Source organism: Tursiops truncatus, chromosome 10 (genome assembly GCF_011762595.2).
Source record: "Tursiops truncatus isolate mTurTru1 chromosome 10, mTurTru1.mat.Y, whole genome shotgun sequence".
NCBI classification, from domain to species: domain Eukaryota; kingdom Metazoa; phylum Chordata; class Mammalia; order Artiodactyla; family Delphinidae; genus Tursiops; species Tursiops truncatus.
The window spans coordinates 64,325,662-64,346,847 of NC_047043.1; the positions used below are offsets into that span (position 1 = coordinate 64,325,662).

General features: G+C 44.3%; 1 protein-coding gene across 4 annotated transcripts in view; it reads left to right on the forward strand.

Moving 5' to 3' along the window:
* Nucleotides 1-21,186, forward strand: part of DAG1 (dystroglycan 1) — a 64,482-nt gene that overhangs the window by 14,151 nt on the left and 29,145 nt on the right. The window lies entirely within an intron of this gene.

Sequence of the window (21,186 nt, forward strand, 5' to 3'; positions counted from 1 at the left end):
CCTATCGTTGCCCTGACCAGAAAAAAAAGGGAGAAGTGATGAAGTTATTTCCCTTCAGTTGATATTTTTCAGGAAAAAATGTGATTTGGAGAGGCTGAGGGTCACACCCCTGGCAAGTGACTGCAGTCAGTGTGCCTCTGATTCATCATAAAGGGGAGGTGGGGGGGGGGGGGCCAGGCCCATCTTAGAGAGTGATGTGAGGGATCAGGGAGAGGACCTTAGAGAGCTGGCGGGCAGTACTAGATTATTTTCAAAGCCAAGCTGACATTTGGGTATACAGTGATATGTCTCTGACCTGTTGAGCCATTTCCTAACCCTGATGCCATGGGAACCAGTTGAGAAGGATAAAGGAGTCATGCAGGTAGCTACAATATCAGCTTAATAACCAGCAGAGCTATTGGAGAGTGTGGGACCTGGGTGAGCAGCCAGTGGTGGTTCCTAAGGCCAAACCTCTGAATTAGAGAGAGGTCTCCACCCAGTTGCCTATGAGGCCACCCTCTCTGTTCCATGCTTCCTGGTGGGGTTCTCTTTCTGCATATGCTGCTTTGCAAAGTCCTCAAGCTCTTCCAGGACTGGTTTTCTGTTTACTTCATCCATTTATTTATTTATGTATTCATTCATGTGTGCATGCATGCATGCCGCATGGCACAGCATGCAGGATTTTAGTTCCCCGACCAGCGATTGAACCCATGCCCCTGCAGTGGAAGCGTGGAGTTTTAACCACTAGACTGCTAGGGAAGTCCCAACTTAATCTTGTCTTTTTAAATCTATTTTTTAAATTTTTTTTTTTTTTTTTTTTTGCGGTATGCGGACCTCTCACTGTTGTGGCCTCTCCCGTTGCGGAGCAACAGGCTCCGGATGCGCAGGCTCAGCGGCCATGGCTCACGGGCCCAGCCGCTCCGCGGCATGTGGGATCTTCCCGGACCGGGGCACGAACCCGTGTCCCCTGCATCGGCAGGCGGACTCTTAACCACTGCGCCACCAGGGAAGCCCTATTTTTTAACTTTTAAAAAACTTTACTAGTGTAAAATTAAACAAAAATGGAGAAAACAAGACCACCCTCCCCCTAAAAAAAGTAGAGCTTAGTGAATTATAAGGTCATGAAATAGAACTTTACTGGTTCCACCAGAGGCTTCTCTGTGAGCCCCAACCCTGCCACAGCCCCCTCTCCCCTTCCTTCCCAAGGTGACCCCATCCTGTCTTTTTGTAGCCATTTTCTTACTTTTTTTTTAATGGTTTTATCTCCCAAATGTGTATCCTTAGGCACTGCAGTTTAATTTTGTCCATTTTTTTAAAAGTTATCATATCTTGTAAGTTTCTTTATCTGCATTTTCTCCCCTCTGTCCCTTTTCCTTGCAATTATCTGCTGAAGAACCTGGGCCCTTAGACCTGTGGAATCTCTCACAGTCCAGATTTAGCAGATTGTGTCCCAGGGTGCAGTTGAGCATGCTCTTCTCTGTATTTCCTGTGAATCAGCAGCTGGATCCAAAGGCTTGATCAGCCTCAGGTTTGGTCCCTTTGGCAAGGCTGAGGTGGTTTGGGTCTTTCCTCCGGAGTGCTGCTTTCCTTTTGTTCCATATTTTGCTCATAGCAGGTACCCAGAGCACCACTTCTGTGGCAGGACAGTGGGGCCTGAGGAGAGGCTAGGCCCAGCTCAGCCTCTAAGTGGCCTGTGGTCCTTGTCAAACCAGTTTCCCCAGCACAGTGTGACAGGTGTTGGAAGAGGAAAAGCCTGGATGTGTTCTCTGGCCTAATTCACTGAGATGGGTTCACAGTGCTGTCCCCCTCTCAGGCCCTCCCTTCTTCCTTCACATTGCTCTTCTCCCCACATTCTCAGCTCCTCTGCCTTTCATTGTCTGTCCCTCATCTTGTCCCCTCTTCAGCTTTCCTCTCTTCCTTTCCTGTTTTGTTGATAGGGTATTGTGATGGGGAAAAGGTTGTTTGAGACTTAGGGGAGGAATGCTCATCCTGCGTGATTGCTCACCATCTGGGAGACTGTAGAAGCCTTGGTTTACCCATCTGTAAAATGAAGGTGTAGCTCCTGATGACTTAAATGGTCTCCTCAAACTCTGTCTTATGAGCATTGTGTTTTACAAATTTTCTTTGTGTTTGAAAGCTATTTTAGAGGATTTTCCTGCTTCTCCATGTAGGCCACACAGCTCCAGTGGTAAGGAAATGGAGAAATGGATAGAGCTTAGAGAGCAGCCAGAATCTAGTCTTTTCCCATATCTGCACCATCAGACCAGGTAGGTTGGGTGGATAGTAGAAAGCTTTGTGGGCTGTGGTCATGGCCTCACCTGCTAGTCTCAAGCAGTCTCTGGGTACAGAGACTTGCCTTACAGAATGGAGAGGTATGTCAGCTATCAGTGTTGTCGCCTTGCTGGCTGGTAGCTGAAGATGTGAGCATGTGGAGGTCCAAGAGTGAGTGTTGAGAGTAGGCTCAGGCTCCAGGCCCAGGAATTCATCAGCTAGTTCTGGCTTTCTTGTCTGGAGGCCCCACCCCAGCTTACCCCAGAATTTGTTGTGCAGCGTAAGGCGGTATCTGGTGTGAGGGCAACTATGTGCTCACATCAGAGAGCTGCTGCCTGGTCAACTATTGCCGTGAAGATCTGGAGGAAAAGGGCTCTGCTCATGGCTGGCCTATACCTTTGTATATAGTAAGCTCGTTGCCCTTCAGATGGGAGCTGCCCCTGAGAAGAGATGTCATGTGATGTACCAGGATTTTTCTGGGCTTTTCCCAGTGCTGTGACACTTACCATGTGCCTGTGGAGTTTTTGTTGTGCTATTATTTCACACATTTAAAATTCCATTTATTTTTATACTTAAATAATTTTGAAGCCATGTAAATTCAGATTTTTGCATCCTGTATGTCCATCAAGGTTGCTTAGGCCTAAGGAAGTAGACCAGGTTTTGTTTTCTTGTTTTGAATCCAAGTTTTCTGAGGGTTGTCCTTTAGGGAGGAGAATGTAAGGAATTCCAGAGTTAGCGAGGTGTGGATTGTGCTAGTGGAAGGGCTGGAGAGGCTGCTGGGCACTGCTCAGGAGTTGCCTGAAGGAGTGGGTGTCAGCAGCGGGCATGGCGGTGAGGAAAGCGCTGAATCTCCTGTGTGAGAGATCTGTATCACTACCTTTAAAAATTGCATTACTTGGAATTTGGTGAGGTCAAGACCACAACCAGAGCTAGTTGCTTAGGTGGTGAAGCAGGAGTTAAAGCTATGTTTTCTGATGTTGACTGCTCTGGTATTCTATGGTGTTTGTAATCAGCTAAGAGTGAAGGTCCTTAGAGGGAGTCCTTGCTTTCATCTCAGGTGTGGGCAGGTGGCAGGCAGGTAGCAGGCTCCAATCAAAATTGTCCCAGGCCAGAGCTGAATTATCTCATTCTTTAGGCTTTGAAAATCTATTCTGTTATAGATGAAGTTGTTTCACTGAATCTCCTGATAACTAGCAGTATTTGATTTTTTTTGGTCACTATTAAAAACAATTGAAGCAAGATTTACTTGTAGCAAAATGCATAAATCATAAAGGTACAGCTTGACAGTTTTAGATATTGTATATATCACTCAGATCAAGATACAGAACATTTCCAGTAGGTTCTATTGTGCCTTTACCCAATCAGCATCTCCCTAAAGGTAACCACTTTTCTGACCTCTGTTCTTGAGCTTAGTTTTGCTACTCTTGACCTTTATGTAAGTGGAATGATAGAGAGTATGATATGTACTTTCATGTGCCTGTCTTTTCTTGCTGAATGTTAGGTCTGTGACATCTTTGTGGTTCTGTACAGCAGTTTGTTCTCTTTTGTTGTATAGTATTTCACATATGAATATACCACAATTTACTGCTTTTCCTCTTGGTGGACATTTGAGTTGCTTTTAATTTTTGACTATCATGAATAATACTGATATGAATCATTCTTGTCCATGGCTTCTGCGTATATATCTAAGAGTGAATTGCTGGATATACTTGATGTTTTAATTACTGGGAATTTTGTCTGTATGTCTCTGTTGTATTTTATTTTTGATCTTCTCGTTGTGGAGAATTTCAAGTACACTCAAAGACAGAATAATACAACGAATCCCATGTACTTATCACCAGCCCCAACATCCATCACCTACTGGCAAGTCTTGCCCATTCACACTCCCAACTATTGTCCTTACCCCACCCCTCTGTTATTTTGAAGCAAATCTCAGACATCCTGTCATTTCATCCATCAGTAGTTTAGTGTGTATCTATAGAAGGTAATGTAACCACAGCAGCTGCTGAAGGGCTTCATGCGCCTATCTGGTCCTGGTGTTCTTCACTAGGGGTTTGTATCATGGTCCTCATGGTAGGATGTGGTTCCCAGTTCCTGTTACTCCTCATCTTGCTGGAGTTGCTTATGTCCCTGGTTTTTCCAGGAAGTTTTTGAACCAGGAACCAGCATGGTATAGAGTTGGAGGGTCATCTTAGGACTTTGGAATGTCAGTCACTGTTGTGGGCACCACTTTCTGTTGGATTAATCGTTCCTGTGTACAAGTTAGGCTGATCTGAGTGAAAGATGAGAGTGGATTGGTGAGTACTTTTGTGCTCAGACACACAACTGCCTGTCCCAGGTGGCTGCACTGGCCAGGGACAGATGGTTCTTCCCCCACTGCCCCAAGAGTCTGGAGGGTGTGACCTCCAGGATAGCCGGGCTCCAGCGTTCCTCTCAGACTCTGCCCCTCAGTTGAAAAACAATAGGCCTCAAACTTAGGTTTGGCGATATGATTTAGAAAAGGTTAATGTTTTTCAGAACAGTGAAGCTACAGTATGAAGATTAGACTTGGGAGCTCCAAAATACTCTCTAGCTTCCCTCTCCTGTTCTCCTTGGGCTCAGCACTTGTATTTGTGTTCGCACTGCCCTGAGCACAGAGTTGTTTAGGGTGGGCCCGGAAGGTACCCTGGTCCACAGGGCTGGTCCACAATAGGAGCAAAGAGCACCACAGATAACTTATTATTTGGAGTAATTAACCCATAAATTTTCCATAGCAATTTTCCTCTGAGGCAGTCAAGTTTGACTAGAAAAATACAGTTTTGATTCATTAGTCATCTGGATGCTCACCCTCCCATATTTTCATGCTGGCTAACTATGAAGTACCATTACTCCCAGCTTGAATTTATGATACCTGCTGCCCACTATGCCCATTAATCCAACAATATGAGAGGGACAAACTGTCTCATGCTCTTTCAACCTGTCCCACACTCCTTTCTCTTCCATCTCATGTTATTAATGAAGGAGTTTAACAATAACAGTAACTCAATTTTAGTGAAAGTAAGAGAAAAGTCACTCTATCTTTAGGTCGGAATGTAAATTGAAGGGTATTTTGCCAATATCTAGCAATTCTAATATACATAACCTTTGGCCCAGCAATTCCACATCTAGGATTTTATCCTCAGATTTCTTACCAGAAGAATGCAAGGCTGAGAGGGAGAGAGCACCCTTCAGAGCAAAATATGCAGGATACTTAGACAGGTATGTGCCACAAGCAGCAGGGGGTAGTGAGGAAGTGGATCCACCCACTGGGGCTGAGGTCTTCCAGTTCTAGTAAACTTTAAAAAGTAACAGTTATGAAGTATGTGATACCATTTGAACTTTGAGTGAAATAAAAAGAGATGTACTAGTTTATGTGTTTAGAGATACATTAAATGTGTCATTTGTGGAGAACTACTGAAGAAACCCAGCCTGCTTACCTGAAGGCCTGGGAGGGAAACCACCTTTTCACTTATGGCTTAGTGTATTATTGAAATTTGTTTTACCTCCATGTGAATTATTTTTATTGCATTAAGTTCAAAGGACCAGACAGCTGATGGCATCATTGTGAGGCTTACTGTGTATCTTCTGAATCATGCCCGGGGATCGTTAATGGGGAATCTGATACTGGGAAACACTGATTTCAGCCTGCCCATATTTTGTGTTTAGCTCTGGGACCTCTGAACTTGGTGATGGTCTGGTTGGGGGTTTTTTCCTCCAGGAGGGAAGGCTCCTGGGAAGGAAAAATGAAACTATTTTTAATCTTGAGCAAACATAGCCCAATGTAGTAATTTCAGGCCCCAGTGTGACATTTTCTTCCATTATAATCCGAGTCACTTTTAAAGCAAAGTCCTTTTTTGTACATTTTGTGCTTGTAGTGTTTCTAGAGGGAAAAGCTTTTAAAATACCCCCTCCTTATAAAGGAGGGCTTGGGGTCCTGGTGGGCTATGTTTTGAATCATGAAGTCAGGGGCCTTGGTACCTGGAACCTGGAACGCTAGTGGACAAAGTGCGAGGGTGTGAGGTAAGTGGTAGGATTAGGGTTACTTAGGCCATCACCGTTTACAGAACTCATCTGCTGACTTTGCCTCACAGCTGTTGATGAATATTGCTGCTTCGTCAGGGAAGAACTGAGGTTCTGAGACGAGAGGCCGACCATGCCCCACGTTCCTTTTTCTTAACACTTATTTTCTCTTCATTTCACACAGTTTATATTTTTGTAACTTAAAATTTTGTTATAACTTCAAACTGCAGAAAAATTGCAAAAGTAGTACAAGAAACTCCTAAATACGCTTTACCTTGAGTTACCATTTGTTTACATTTTGCCTCGTTTTCGCTTTGTCATTCTGTTTCTTTTCACTCTGTACATTTTTTCCCTGAACCATCTATGAGTGATTGGCAAACATCATGCCCCTTTACTCCTAAATACCTAATTGTGTATTTCCTAAGAATAAGAATATTCTCTTACATAATGACAATACATCTGTCAATATGAGGGAAATTTAATATTGGTTTAATATCTAATCTACATTCCATACTCAGATTCCTCAGTTGTCCTAATAACACCTTTGATAGCCCCATGTGAGTAGGCACAAGTTGCTGGTTTGTCTTGATGATCAGTTCTGGTTGAGGAGGTACCTGACAGTTTTTTCCTCCTTAAAGTTGCTATTTTTCCCTTTGCAATTAATAAGTAATTTATGGTAGGACACTATGTAAATATCCTGTTCCTTATCAAACTTTGACCCTCTACTTTCAGCATGCAGTGATGCTTCTAAGACCATCATTCCTTCTGAATTAGTTGTCATCTTACTCAAAGAAGAGCTTTCTCACCTCCTTCACTTGTTTATTCAGTTTTGTTTATATTAGTTCACATTGATAACTTATTCAATGTGATATAGCCCATTCTTGTCATTATTCATTTTGATGCCCAGATTGTCCCAGGTTTGGCCAGTGGGAGCCCCTTTAGGCTGGCTCCTGTTCTTTTGACATGTCTCCATCATTGTTTGAGCACTTCCTGACTTTCTAGTGCAAGAAGATGTTCCAGGTTCCTTTCCCCAGCCTGGCATCAGCCCTTTCCACAAGGAGCCTTGGTTTCTTTTAGTTGAAGTGGCATTTAGTAACCAGGATATGGATGCATGGTACACATTTTTATTTACTAAAGTCTTTTAAAATAAATCTAATTTTGTATTCAGTTACTTAATCATGTTGCAGTTGAATAAAGGAGTTTCATGACTTAAATAAAGGAGATCCAGTTCTTGACTTTTGTTATAAGTTGAACAAGTAAACACACGATATAAGCAGACTAAGATGGACTTTAGCAACAAAATAAAAGAAGGTCTTGCCTGCTCAAAAAGAATTTATTTCTGCTTAACTGTTACAGAAATTACCAAAACCACTGAGCTAATTTCTGAAGAGGAAGGATATGCCTGAATATTGATGCCAGGGACCCTTATTCCAGGCTGTGGACTGCCTGAAGTCCAGCTACATGAGGCAGTGCCCTTGACTCTGTTGTCAGAGCTTTGGAGTAATGGCAGTGTCTTTCGAGGCAATGAAGCAGAGCTGCCCTGGTGTTTCAGGTGGTCTTTGACATAGTTCTTCCCTAGGTGGGTTCCAGTGTCATGGGAAGACCTGAGTCTGACCTGTGTTCTCCCTGTGCCATCGTTATACTATGTGAGCAAATCAGATATGGCCCCTGCTGTCACTATTCTGAGAATTGAATGAAGAAGGAAAGGTATAGTGGGAGGTTAATTGGATAATGGAGGACTGAGTTGGGTGGGTTTCCCAAGGAAGCAGCATTTAGCGGGCTGGGAACTGAAGGGCGAGAGGGAGTTGGAAAAAACTCTACTTAACAAATGCTCATGAGTAATTTTTTTGTGTGTGCCAGGCAGAGAGGGTGGACCTGATTCATGGGCAGCTGTCATGAGCTGCCTAGAACACAAGAGCCATGTGATGGCAGTTGTGGCTCAGGCAAGTTAATCTAGTGAACCAGGCTTCAAGTCCTGGCTCTGCCCCTTACTTGGTATGGACTTCAGTTTTTGCATGTCGTGAAGGGGACATTAGCTATTCAGCAGGGGTGCTGTGACGTAGGGTCACTTACGATCCTTAACGTGTTGCAGCATCCAGAACATGATTACTCCTTGTTATGGCAGTTTAGTGTAGGGTAAACCATAATAATTGAAGGGCAGTCTTTGTGGAATGCTTAGTCTGTGCATACATTGGGCTGAGTGGCTGATGCATCACTTTCAGTTCATCCTGACAGTAGCCCTTTGAGGTCAGTGACACATGGTCCCCATTTCATTGATGAGAAAACAAGCTTAGGCAGCACCTGGAGGCCAACTTGAGCTCATGTCACAGAATCAGAGTGGAGCCAGCGACTGCCACAGCCACTACGACTCTGAGAAGGACTGGGGCTTGGAAGGCAGGAGGGAGAACAACTCCAGTAACACTCCTGGGTATTCCATGTGGTGCCAGTGCTGCTGAGTAGCATTGATGTGTTTTGTGAGGGGGCCAGGACATATGGGAGAAACTTTCTAGAGGATCCAGAGTTGTGGGTCTGGGGCTCTGATGAGAATTTCAACACAGGAGTCCTTGTCCTGGTGAGAATTGATCAGATATTCTGGGTTGAGGGTAAGTTTCTGCATTTCCAAGCCCTTTTTCTCAGCTGTGCACCAGTTTTTAATTCCTTCAGTACCTGCTGTCCGTGTGGTCTGGGCCCCAAACTATACTGTCTACCTCCTGTTCTGTTTCAGAGCTGTTGTATCTTTAGAGCAGGGTTTACTATTGGTTGAAATCTGCACCCCAGTCAGTGACATCAGAATTTTGGGGGTGGGACTCAGGCATCAGCTCCGTTCCCTGCCCAGGTGATTCTAATGTGCAGCCAGGGTCTAGAGCTCCAGAGCTTAGGAGAGCTTGTATCCTTGGTTGAAGTAAGAAACTTAGCCTGCTCACGAAGGCAGAACTGGGTATTCAAAAGGTGCTGATGTCAAAAAGAGTCATGTACCACAGTGTTCATTGCAGCTCTATTTACAATAGCCAGGACTCGGAAGCAACCTAAGTGTCCATCAACAGATGAATGGCACATATATAAAATGGAATATTACTCAGCCATAAAAAGAAACGAAATTGAGTTATTTATAGTGAGGTGGATGGACCTAGAGACTGTCATACAGAGTGAAGTAAGTCAGAAAGAGAAAAATACCATATACTAACACATATATATGGAATCTAAAAAAAAAATGGTTCTGAAGACCCTAGGGGCAGAACAGGAATAAAGACGCAGACCTACTAGAGAATGGACTTGAGGATACGGGGAGGGGGAAGGGTAAGCTGGGACGAAGTGAGAGAGTGGCATGGACATATATACACTACCAAATGTAAAATAGACAGCTAGTGGGAAGCAGCCACATAGCACAGGGAAATCAGCTAGGTGCTTTGTGACTACCTAGAGGGTTGGGGTAGGGAGGATGGGAGGGAGACGCAAGAGGGAAGAGATATGGGGATATATGTATATGTATAGCTGATTTACTTTGTTATAAAGCAGAAACTAACACACCATTGTAAAGCAATTATACTCCAATAAAGATGTTAAAAAAAAAACAACAAAAGGTGCTGATGAACCTGCCCATTAGATCAAAGCTCATCTGAGGAAGATGGTCAACCAGGAAACAAGCTTTAGGTGGCCTTGATGGCCAGTGCATCAGAAAGGGGGTGCCTTCTGTTTCCCTCTTCCTGGGAATTCTCATGCCTGATGCTGTAAATGTCTAGCTGTTTTTGAAGTGGAAAGGAATGGACTTTGGTATAGTGCCATATTGCGGAAAAACAGTGATTTGTGTTTAACTCTCCAACTAAATGTTTGTTGAGCACCTGTTCCATTGAGGGGCTGGGCCGGATGTGGGAGTAAGCATTCCAAGTTAATTGGAGCATGATCGCGCTGTAGCAACACCTGCGGCTCTGTGGCTCTGTGTGGAGGAGAACGTGCTGTGCGCATAACCCGTTAAATGAGTGGCAGGGATTGGGCATGCTTGGATAGAAGGGAAAGCACTCTTGGAGTGGTAAAGGAAGGGCAGTCTCTCAGGAGAGGAGGAGAGGAGGACTTGGAGCCTAGTTCTGAAGATAAGCAGAGAACCTGAGGGTTCAGTAGACATCTCTGCTCTGGGCAGTGATGCAATGTCCTAACTTATGGAGGAGTAGAGCCCTCCTATCCCTTCCTATCCCAGTGGTCTTGGATGAACAGACCGGTCTGGAAAGTAGAGGTCACACTCTGAGGACTCAGCTTTCCCTGATGGTGTTTCACTCTTCTCCACCCTGGCCAGGCCCTGCTGTCTAGTCCCCACTGCATCAGCCTGAGCTCAGGACCTAGGTGAATTAGACCCTATTCCAGCTCTCAGGAGACACCCAGTCTAGTGGGGAAAGTTTTTACTGAGAAACAAGAGAAGGTCCTATTATTATTATTTTTGGCTATGCTGCGAGGCATGTGGGATCTTAGTTCCCCGACCAGGGATTGAACCTGGGCCACAGCAGTGAAAGTGCCTAATTCCTAACCACTGGACTACTAGGGAATTCCCACATATCATTTTTCTTGAGACTAGTGCTCTAAATAAGAGGAAGCATTTTCATTTTTATGGTGTTCTTCATTTGTGAAGAGATTGAAACACAAATGGAATGGAGTTGGAGTTAAAGAGCAGATGGTGGAAGGTAGGATGATATGTGATATTGAGTAGATGGCCAAAAAAATTTTTTTTAATTATTATTTATTTATTTTTGGCTGCATTGGGTCTTCGTTGTCGCGCGGGCTTTCTCTAGTTGCGGCGAGCGGGGGCTACTCTTTGTTGTGGTGTGCAAACTTCTCATTGCAGTGGCTTCACTTGTTGTGGAGCACGGGCTCTAGGCACATGGGCTTCAGTAGTTGTGGCTCGTGAGCTGTAGAGCGCAGGCTCAGTAGTTGTGGTGCATGGGCTTAGTTGCTCCATTGCATGTGGGATCTTCCCAGCCCAGGGCTCGAACCCGCATCCCCTGCGATGGCAGGCAGATTTTTAATCACTGCGCCACCAGGGAAGCCCTGGATGGTCAAAATTTTTTGAATACAAATCATCAAGGAAATATAATTCCTATTGTGTGTTTCTTTGTTAGAGCAAGGTGCTTATGGAAAAAGAAAAGGAATAATTGCAGAAGTATTATTTAATTTGCCATTTGCCTAAATTATCTCTGTTCATGCTGTTGATTATAATTATAGCTGGTGTTATTTCATTCCGTATTTGCCTAGAAAACAAGGCTTCTAAGAACATAGATTTATAAAATTATTTTTTAAAAATTCTGTCGGCCAAAAAATTGCTGTTGGTCCATTGCACCTGGTGTTGCTCTGCTCTCTCGAGTGCTGCGACCTCTGATAGTCACTGACCTCTTTCCTGTTCCATCCCCAGAGGACAGCCACACCTGAAGTTCTGTTGGGCAGGACCACTGCTTTCCTGTTGAGGTGTAGATGAAGTTAGAATATGTTCATTCTCCTTGAGAATGATTTGGACGTGGGACTTCTCTGGTGGTCCAATGGTTAAGAATCTGCTTTCCCAATGTGGGGGGCCTGCGGTTCGATCCCTGGTCAGGGAACTAGTTCCTGCATGGTGCAACTAAGAGCCTGCATGCCTCAACTAAAAGAACCCACGTGCCACAACTAAAGGTCCTGCATGCCGCAATGAAGATCCCGTGTGCCACAACTAAGACCCGGCGCAGCCAAATAAATAAGTAAATAAATAAATAAATATTTTTTAAAAAAGAGAGAGAATGTTTTGGACATGATTCCTTTAAAGCCTTTTGTGTCACGGCCCATAATAAGTGCTGTGCACTAACCATGTACAGGCCTTGGTGCCCAGGTGCTACACTCGTTGCTGTGGGTCATCCAGCAGGATATGAGCTACAAAGAAGTAACCAGTACCAGACAGGTGCACACCAGTCCTGTTTGAGGTGCTCACTGAAGCTTAGATTCCTGTTGAGGTTGAGGCCTTGTCACTTTCTTGCTCCGTGGTCAGTGTCAAATTCAAGTACTTAATAGTTAGTCTGTGAAAGCAAAAGATAGCTGAGATCCCTGGATGCATTGCAAGTAATCCAAAAAACATATGCAAGCTTTAAGTTAGTCTTCTTTGAACTAACTGCAGTTGTTTACAGGGTGGACTCTTTCAGAAACTGCTGCTCAAGTTTGCAGCTGCACTAATGCTTGGGGTACGAGAGGTGGAAACTCTGGTGTCAAGAGCCTGCTGGGTGACTTCCTGCTTCTTAGCCTTTCTGCAAGTAGAGAGCTGGAGTAACTTTTGGGGGCGTCTGTAGATTATGAGTTTATAAAGAGAGCTTGACTTGAAAACAAAACAAAAAACTCCAGCTCTCTAGATAAATGCTACTGATAATTTACTTATTTTTAGTTCTTTGTCACAGAGAATTCTGGATTTTCTTCTAATCATTTGCTGAATATAGCAGGTAATGATCTAAGGCTGGCAAAGGACTGGAGGGCTGCTCTCTCCCTTGGGATGAGAAGCATCTCTGAGGAGCTCATGGCTCCATTTGCTCCCCCTCCAGTTCTGAGTCAGGTTGTTGGGTGAGACATCTACTTGGGTGGTAATAGCGAAATCCCGAAAAGGATCTGACTGCTGTTTTTGTGGCCATTTCCTTAATCCAGTAAGAAATATCTCCAGCCTAGCATGTCTTGCTGCCTTAGGATGAACAGCTTGACAGGAGTGTGGAGGGCACTCTCTCCAGTCCCTGTTGGTTGTTGCCCTGTCTTGTCTCTGCATCTCCCACTCCCCCATACAGAAATCTATGTAGGGACAGAGACCAAATCCTGTTTTATCAGTCAGGCTTTACAGGGCGGCTTGGTCTGACCTTTCTGCCTTCCTATCCCTTTACTGACCAAGGAAGCTCTGAGGGGTAAGCAGCAGCTATCCCTATGGTTCTGTGAGGGGCCAGCCTGTTAGGAGGACTGTTGCCATGAATCCCTCACAGTGTCATCTTTATCCCTGTGTGAGATAAATGCAGAGGTTCCTGACTCTTGATTAGATCTGTTATTAAGACCACAGAACTTAACAAGATTCATTGGATTGGTATACAATGAGAAGACATAACATAAACTTGTCATTTGCAAAAGAGGTCTTTTAAGTAGTTAGCTCCCAGCACAAATGATTTACGTAGAGCCTGGGAAGGGCAGGGTGCCTCTGTGCTCTCATTAGAAGCCAGTTGAAGATTCCTGTGAAAAGAAGATAGAGTATCTGAAGAATTAAGCTGTGGGCTGGTGGGAATCTTTGTTCATTTGGGCTATGGGAGTCTATTTGTGCCTGACGGGCCCAGCTTGGAAATTCAGACGATCTTGGCTCTGTTAGGAAGAAGAAAACAACACCTTCGAGCATCAGGAGATGCTGGCCACTACTGAAAAGTACTTGGTAGCTGCTACTTTCTCCCCAGTACTTGGGAGTATGTAAATTGTAGCTGTACCCATTTGATAAGACAGACGATCCTCTGCATTTGTCCTTCCCTTATCTGTATTTGCTTTTAATTTTTAATCCTTGGGTTCTAAAAGTCAGGAACTAATTTCCAAATAATTACTCCTGAGTGGAAACACACTTTTTCCTTTGTGCTAAGGGAGTGATCAAAGCCTGCAGGAAGAGAAGGTAGAAGCAGTGGGAGGTGAGGACAAGGGCATCTTCAAGGATTTCTTCAGTTGTGTTATACCTGGATTTAAATCTGTTGTGGCAGACAGTGACTGGGGATCTCCTGGAGCTTTGAGGAGGGGGAAAGCACTTGGGAGTAATACATTTCCTCCATCTTACTTGGTGTAGAGGTACCTGAACTGGATATATTGTATTTCTCTGAATCAGTGCTGTGATCCTTGAAGAGCAGCCCCATATCCTCTACTGGGGAAGGCCAGCAATGCAGAAGTTGCTGGGATTGGCCCAGGAGCTTTGCCTTCACCAGTTCACTGGGAGCTGGTACTTTCAGGTGCCACTCTAGGCCTGATTCCGAGGTCACGCATGGCATGACCTTCTTCTGCTCAGCATTGGCCTTGTTCACTGCTTCACTGCCTGGTCATAGAGTGGCTGTGGCTTTGCAGAGCAGGGGTTCCAAGAGTCTGCAAGGCCATCTTTTGGCCCTTCTGCTCCAGCCTTTGGAAACACAACCCTAAAACCTACCAGAGAAGTTTACGATTATTTAGATTTTGCAGCTGTAGCAAGGCTGAGGTAGGTAGAAGGGCGAATCAGAGCCATATGTGGGAGGGAAGGAATTCTGCTAGCAAGAAAGTCTGAGCAAAGGGAGTGGATGCTAGTTGTGTCTTGTCCTTCTATAAACAAGGTTTGTTGATCTGGCAATTTCTGGCATGGTTGAAATGTTCTTGATGGTCGGGCCTTAAGAATGTGGCCCCAAAAAGAATGTGGCCAAAAGCAGGTCACAGCTTTAAACACTGAAGGCTAGTATTTGCCTAGATAAACACTCAGAACAATGGCACCTTACAGTGAAAGTGCAAGAGCTCCCAGTCACCGTGAGACAGGATACCCCTGTCTGGCTCCTGAGGCCTGTATTGTGAGGTTGCTGGCAGGATCAAGGGCTGCAGTAATGGGGGGCCTGAGTAGGGAGCTGGGAGTGGCTGTGGCCACCCCAGTATTTCATCTCATTCCTCTTTTCTGGAGTCTGATTAGCCAGTTAGGTCAGGAAGGCCAGCAGTCAACAATCTTTTTCTAACCTTAATTCATTCAAGTCAGATTAGCATATTAGTTTTGAGCTGTGGTACTTATTTTTAGTCTTTTGTAGTATAATGGAAAAAATATCAGAAAGCTCAGCTTTTAACTTCAAAGTGTGAAATCAGATGATTATTTGCTTTGTGCTTGGTGAATCATTTTGGGGATTTAGGGGAAACCCTGTTGCTATTCCCTGATATCTGAGTGCCTGCTTGGTGCTAGGCATCAGTTGGGGAAGAGGGCAGCAGAGCATATGTGGCGTCAGACCCCTGCAGTGGACCTTTTCTCTCTCCTTTCCTCTCTGGGCAACCCTTGGCGTCCAGCCTTGACCCGACAGATAATTGACCATTCTGCCCTCACAGTGTAGTCCCAACTCTACCTTCATACTGAGATGAAGAAGGGGTTGGAGAGCCAGAGGAAGTTTGGGGAGTCAGAACGCAACTTTTATTTTCTAGTAAGCACGTACTTGGAAAACACTTACATAAGTATTTAGTTTATTACCTCTTGTGTTTTATGATTTAGTAATGTATGTAAATCTTAATTGACTATTTTTGTATGAAATTTGGGAAGACTACATGCATAGCAAATGAAGCTTCACACCTAGTACAGGGTAGGTAGTCGGTAAATATACACTGAAGTGTTAACTGTTGTTGGGCTCTCTTGAGATAATTGTAATTTACTTTAATTGGGTTCTTGGATGCCACAAGGGTATGCAAATGTAGTAACTCATTCCCACTTGTATTCTGCTGAGTCTGGCCACCCACCTCTCACACTTACTCCCCTACTTCCACCCCACCTCCAAGTCCAGCTGCTGCAGCCAAATGGACAGTTAGGCCTGGTCCTTGTCTTTGGGCTCAGTTTATCCTTTTCCAGCCTCAGTGCCCTACCTGGGCATCGATGATTAGAAGACTGGACTTAAGCCTTATAAGTTTTTTCCGAAGTCTAATTGGTGTGACACTTGAGTAATGTGGGTTTTAAAAAAATATTTATAATTGTAGTAAAATATACATAACGTAAAATATGCCTCCTTAACCATTACAGTTTTAAAAAATTGTGGTAAACAAAACAACATAAAACATAACCATCTTAACTGTTTTAAGTGTGCAGTTGAGTACTGAGTAATGTTTAACAGCAGCATATGGAGTTCGGTGGAGTGTAGAAGGAACTGTTTTTCAGTGAGCTTTATCACATAAGATGTTAAAAATCTACTCAGGCTAAAAACTACGGTCCAGTGGAGAAATGGCCTTTCAGCCCTGGCTTCTGAACCTTGTCTTTCTTCCCTTCCTCTAGGATGTGTTTGCACCTGAGTGAGTTTGTACCCAGGTAAAGCCTTAACTTCCTTCCTGCCTTTGTTGAGAAAACCAAACCACCGTCAGCAGAAATCATTGCTCTTCTGGGACCTCTGCTTTTCGTATCTGTGATAACTGAGAGTTTCCAAGAGTTTTCCAAGTGAGAAAAGCATTCAAATAGCTTTTGTGTTTGATAGACTGTTGAGTAGTGCTTGTTTCTCACAGGTGGTAATTTTTTTCTTCCACATATTTTTACTTTTAAATATCTTGCTGTGTATGTGGCCGTGGTCTCTTGGTGGGTTCCCAAGCTCCCTGATGGTGTCTTCGCCAGGCTGCCCCCACACCTCTGATGATACTCCCACAGAACACAGGCCAGAGAGGAACTTGCTTTGTGTCAGGGAAACCTCATTTGCCTCCTGAGCAGTGAACGAATTTAGGGTGACACCTTGCATCTTCACCAGTGACTTGGCTCAACACCTTCCTCATCTGACCCCAAGGTGTGAAAAAGTCCTGTTTTAAACTCAAAGCAGAGCAATCTGCCTGTCTTTTTGGTGTTTGAAGCCCAAGTAAACAATGACTTCACACTATTGTTTTCCATTGTGTTGAGTACATCCTGTTGGCCATCAGATTGAGCAGTTTTAAACCGGTTAACCCTCTAGAATTTTTAGATTAATATTAGACTGACATTTAACATTTACTTTTAACTTCTGAGTGTCTGGACAAAAGCCTTTTTGCTAGATGGAACCTAAAGTGATTGTTTCAGTTAAGATTATTCCTTTTGACCATTTAAAACAAGGTCATGGAATTTTATTAGTTTTGTTTTAAGAAGAAAATCCCATTTTCCTTAAGTGTTTTAATTACATCGTGAATTGTAGCAGTTTGACAGTTTAAATACTATTTTTAGGTAATATATCTATTAGAGATTTAGGGGTTCCTGTGAGTGGTGGGCTGGGCTGCCTCTCCTTCGTTTTGTATGGTTAATAATGGGTTGAATCCCACAACTTTTCCTTCATTCTTGGAGAATAAAAACTAGTAGGGAGCCATTCTTTCAGAGTTTTTAGTTAAGATACTTTAAAGTTTCAGTCTCTGTAGGTTTTTCTGCACCTGAGGAAGTGTTAAGTTTACTATAAATTGAGTTAGTGTCATGTATGCATTTGTTCCACGTGTTTTTTGAGTGGAAAGTTTTATTGACTGAGCCTCCTCCATGCATGCGGCACTCATTAGCTCTGGGAGGTAGCCAGTGCTGGAACAGAGCTACTTCTCTCCTGGGGCTGGAATTCCAGAGGGAATCTTCTAGTTCCCAGGGATCCAAGTCTGTCTGGACAGGGTAGAGTCACAAGGCGCTCGCCTGCCTCTCCTCTCCCCGCCCCAACCCCAAACGTGCTTCATTTGCATATAGATAGGGATTAGTGACAGGAAGGAGCCCGGAAGGATTCTTTCCTCAGATGTCTGGGGTCCTCACCTACCACTGTATAATGCTTTTGAGTCTCTGGTTGTGTCCCTGCCGATTGATCTGGTAAACTTTATTTATTTATTTTTTATAAACTTATTTATTTTATTTGTTTATTTTTGGCTGCGTTGGGTCTTCGTTCAAGCGGGGGCTACTCTTTGTTGCAGTGCACGGGCTTCTCATTGTGGTGGCTTCTTTTGTTGCAGAGCACGGACTGCAGGCGCTTGGGCTTCAGTAGTTGTGGCTCGGGGGCTCTGGAATGCAGGCTCAGTAGTTGTGGCGCATGGGCTTAGGTGCTCTGCGGCATGTGGGATCTTCCCGGACCAGGGCTCAAACCCAAGTCCCTTGCATTGGCAGGCGGCTTCTCAACCACTGCGCCACCAGGGAAGCCCTGATCTGGTAAACTTTAAATACACCTGCCTCCAGGGCAGATTTTATGTATTTTGTTTTACAAAGAGCACCACCTTTTAGGCACTGCTGAAAACTTGGCTTTTTATTTCTGCCCATCACTGAAGAGTCCCCAGTATCACGGTTGGAGAAAGGAAGTATGCCCATTTTTCACATTGTATGCCATGGCTTGTTGAGCAGGTGTTCAGAACGCCAGGGGCTTCACCAAGGCTCTGGGAAGGTCCCTCTTCACAGAGTTGGCTTTTGCTGGGGTCTGGAGCAGTGCCGAGCTCAGACTTAGTGGCGGACATTGCCCTGGGGACTGGCACAGAGGAATGAGTTACCCATTCCCACTACCCATTTCTCAGCAGGAGAGCTTCAGCAGTGTCAATCAGCCAAACAGTGGTGAGTTCAGCTGAGACATATTCTTGGGCTACCCTTAGCACTTGCTGGTATTCCAGAGGGTATAATGTGAGTGTGCATGTGCAGTGTTGAAATGAATGGCTGTGTCAGGAAGACTTTTGACATAGTCTTTTCTCTGGTTCCTCAGCACCTTCTCCTCCCACCATCTTCTGGCCACAGGCTCTGTGTGACCATGCTTGAGTGTTACCTCTCTTTAGGCCTTGGTTCTGAAAACTGAGGAGGAGGATCTCTGTAGTGCCTCCATCTCTGGATGACCAAGTGTGTGAGTATGAGACTATGTGGAAAGCCTTCCAAAGGGACGTCCTAATAGTGGTGTTTGGATGCAGCCTGACAAGTTCCTAGCATAGGGAGATGTGACCGTTGTTTATAGGAAGCCAGTATTAGAAAGACACAAGGCTGCTTTTTGCCAGTTTGCAAAAAGATCTTTTCTTCCCAGAACATGGAAAACCAACACATAGCAGCAGTTGGAGTTGTGCCCTGGACAATGCCTGCTTGCTAAATGCAGAGCACTTAGTCATGCCCATGAAACAGATACCCCGTGTCGTCATATGTCCACAGATAGCACACTGAGCTTATGTTCCTGGTAGGACAGGGTGTGTCTCATACTGTTGCTGTTTTCAAATAAGCTGAGAATTTTTAAATGGAGAATCAGATTAGAAAAGCAAAAGATCAACTGGATCTAATAAGTAGAAAAGTAAGTACACAGAAGAGTAAGGGTATCAGAAGAAGATTAAAAAAAAAAAAATGGGGCTTCCCTGGTGGCGCAGTGGTTGAGAGTCCGCCTGCCGATGCAGGGTACACGGGTTCGTGCCCCGGTCCGGGAGGATCCTGCGTGCCGCAGAGCGGCTGGGCCTGTGAGCCATGGCCGCTGGGCTTGCGTGTCCGGAGCCTGTGCTCTGCGGCGGGAGAGGCCACAGCAATGAGAGGCCTGCGTACTGCAAAAAAAAAAATGTCCTGTATCCTCTCCATTCATTTATTACGTGTGTGCTTGGCATACATCAGTGATTGCAACAGGTGCTTTCCTGCCCTTCCCTTCTACAACTTACAGTCTTGTGGAGTGTTGGTTGAGCTGAGCCATTCACTAAATAATAGTCAATATGTATAAGAAAGGAAAAGTTATAGAAAGTACTATTGCAACAGTAAAGAAAACAATAAAGTTACAATTTAAGATAGTATAAAACAAAAGACCTAGAATATTTAAAAAATTAAGTGATAAACTATAAAAGGGGTACAAAAGCACAGACAATTAAAAAAATGGGAGATATTAAAAAAAAACAAAACAGAAAAGGGCTTGAAGAAAAAACTTAAATTTGGGGGCAGTTTATAAGGATCTGAGGAGAAGACCTCCACCCAGGATACAGAGAACACCAGGTGTTGAAGAGCTGGGTGTTTCCTTCCTTGCCTTTCCTGGTAGAGGACCTCACAAAGGTCACTGGGAGTTAAGTGGAACTGTTGCCTGCAGGACCTCAGCTTCTAAGTCCGTGATCATTTGGTGTCCCGCTTGAGAAGTGTGGCACTTAACACTGCTGGCAAGTCTGGTGGGAAAAAGTGTTTTTCATGTTGCTTTAATTTTCTTTCCTTGATTACTAGGGAGGTTGAGCATCTTTTTGTATGTTTATTGCTTTCAGGTTTTCTTTTCTGTGAATTACTTGTTTGTTATCTCTTCAACCCATTTTTACTGTTTTAGGGCACTTGATATATTTTGATAGGGATCCTTTAGCTATCATATGCACTGAAAAAGCTCTCTCCCAGGCTGTGGTTGGTCCTTTTTATTTTCTTTATGGTATCCTTTATTGTACAGAAATTTAAAATTCTAATTCAAATTTATCTTTCTTTTTAGGTTAAAACATTTTTTTGGAAATAATTGTGGATTCACATGCAGTTGTTAAAAATAATACTGAGAGATCCTGTATGCCCTTTACCCAGTTTCCCCCCGTGATAACATCTTAAATAATAGTACAATATCACAACCAGGATATTGACATTGATACTATCAAAATACAGAACATCTTCATCACCACAAGGATCTGTCACGTTGCCCTTTCATAGCCACATCTTCCCCTCATGTCCTAACTTCCTCTTTAATTCCTGGCAACCACTAATCTGTTCTCTGTTTCTATAATTTTGTCACTTCAAGAGTGTTATATAAATGGGGACTTCCCTGGTGTTCCAGTGGTTAAGGATCCGAGCTTCCACTGCAGGGGACACGAGTTCAATCCCTGGTCAGGGAAGTAAGATCCTGCATGCTGTGCAGTGTGGCCAAAAAAAAATTTTTTTAAATAAATTTATTTATTTTTGGCCGCGTTGGGTCTTTGTTGCTGTGCGCGGGCTTTCTCTAGTTGAGGCGAGCAGGGGCTACTCTTCGTTGTGGTGCGCGGGCTTCTCGTTGCGGAGCGCGGGCTCTAGGCATGTGGGCTTCAGTAGTTGTGGTGCATGGGCTCAGCAGTTTTGGCTTGCAGGCTCTAGAGCGCAGGCTCAGTAGTTGTGGCACACAGGCTTAGTTGCTCTGCGGCATGTGGGATCTTCCTGGACCAGGGCTTGAACCCGAGACCCCTGCATAGGCAGGCGGATTCTTTTTTTTTTTTTTTTTTTTTTTTTTTTGCGGTACGTGGGCCTCTCACTGTTGTGGCCTCTCCCATTGCGGAGCACAGGCTCTGGACACG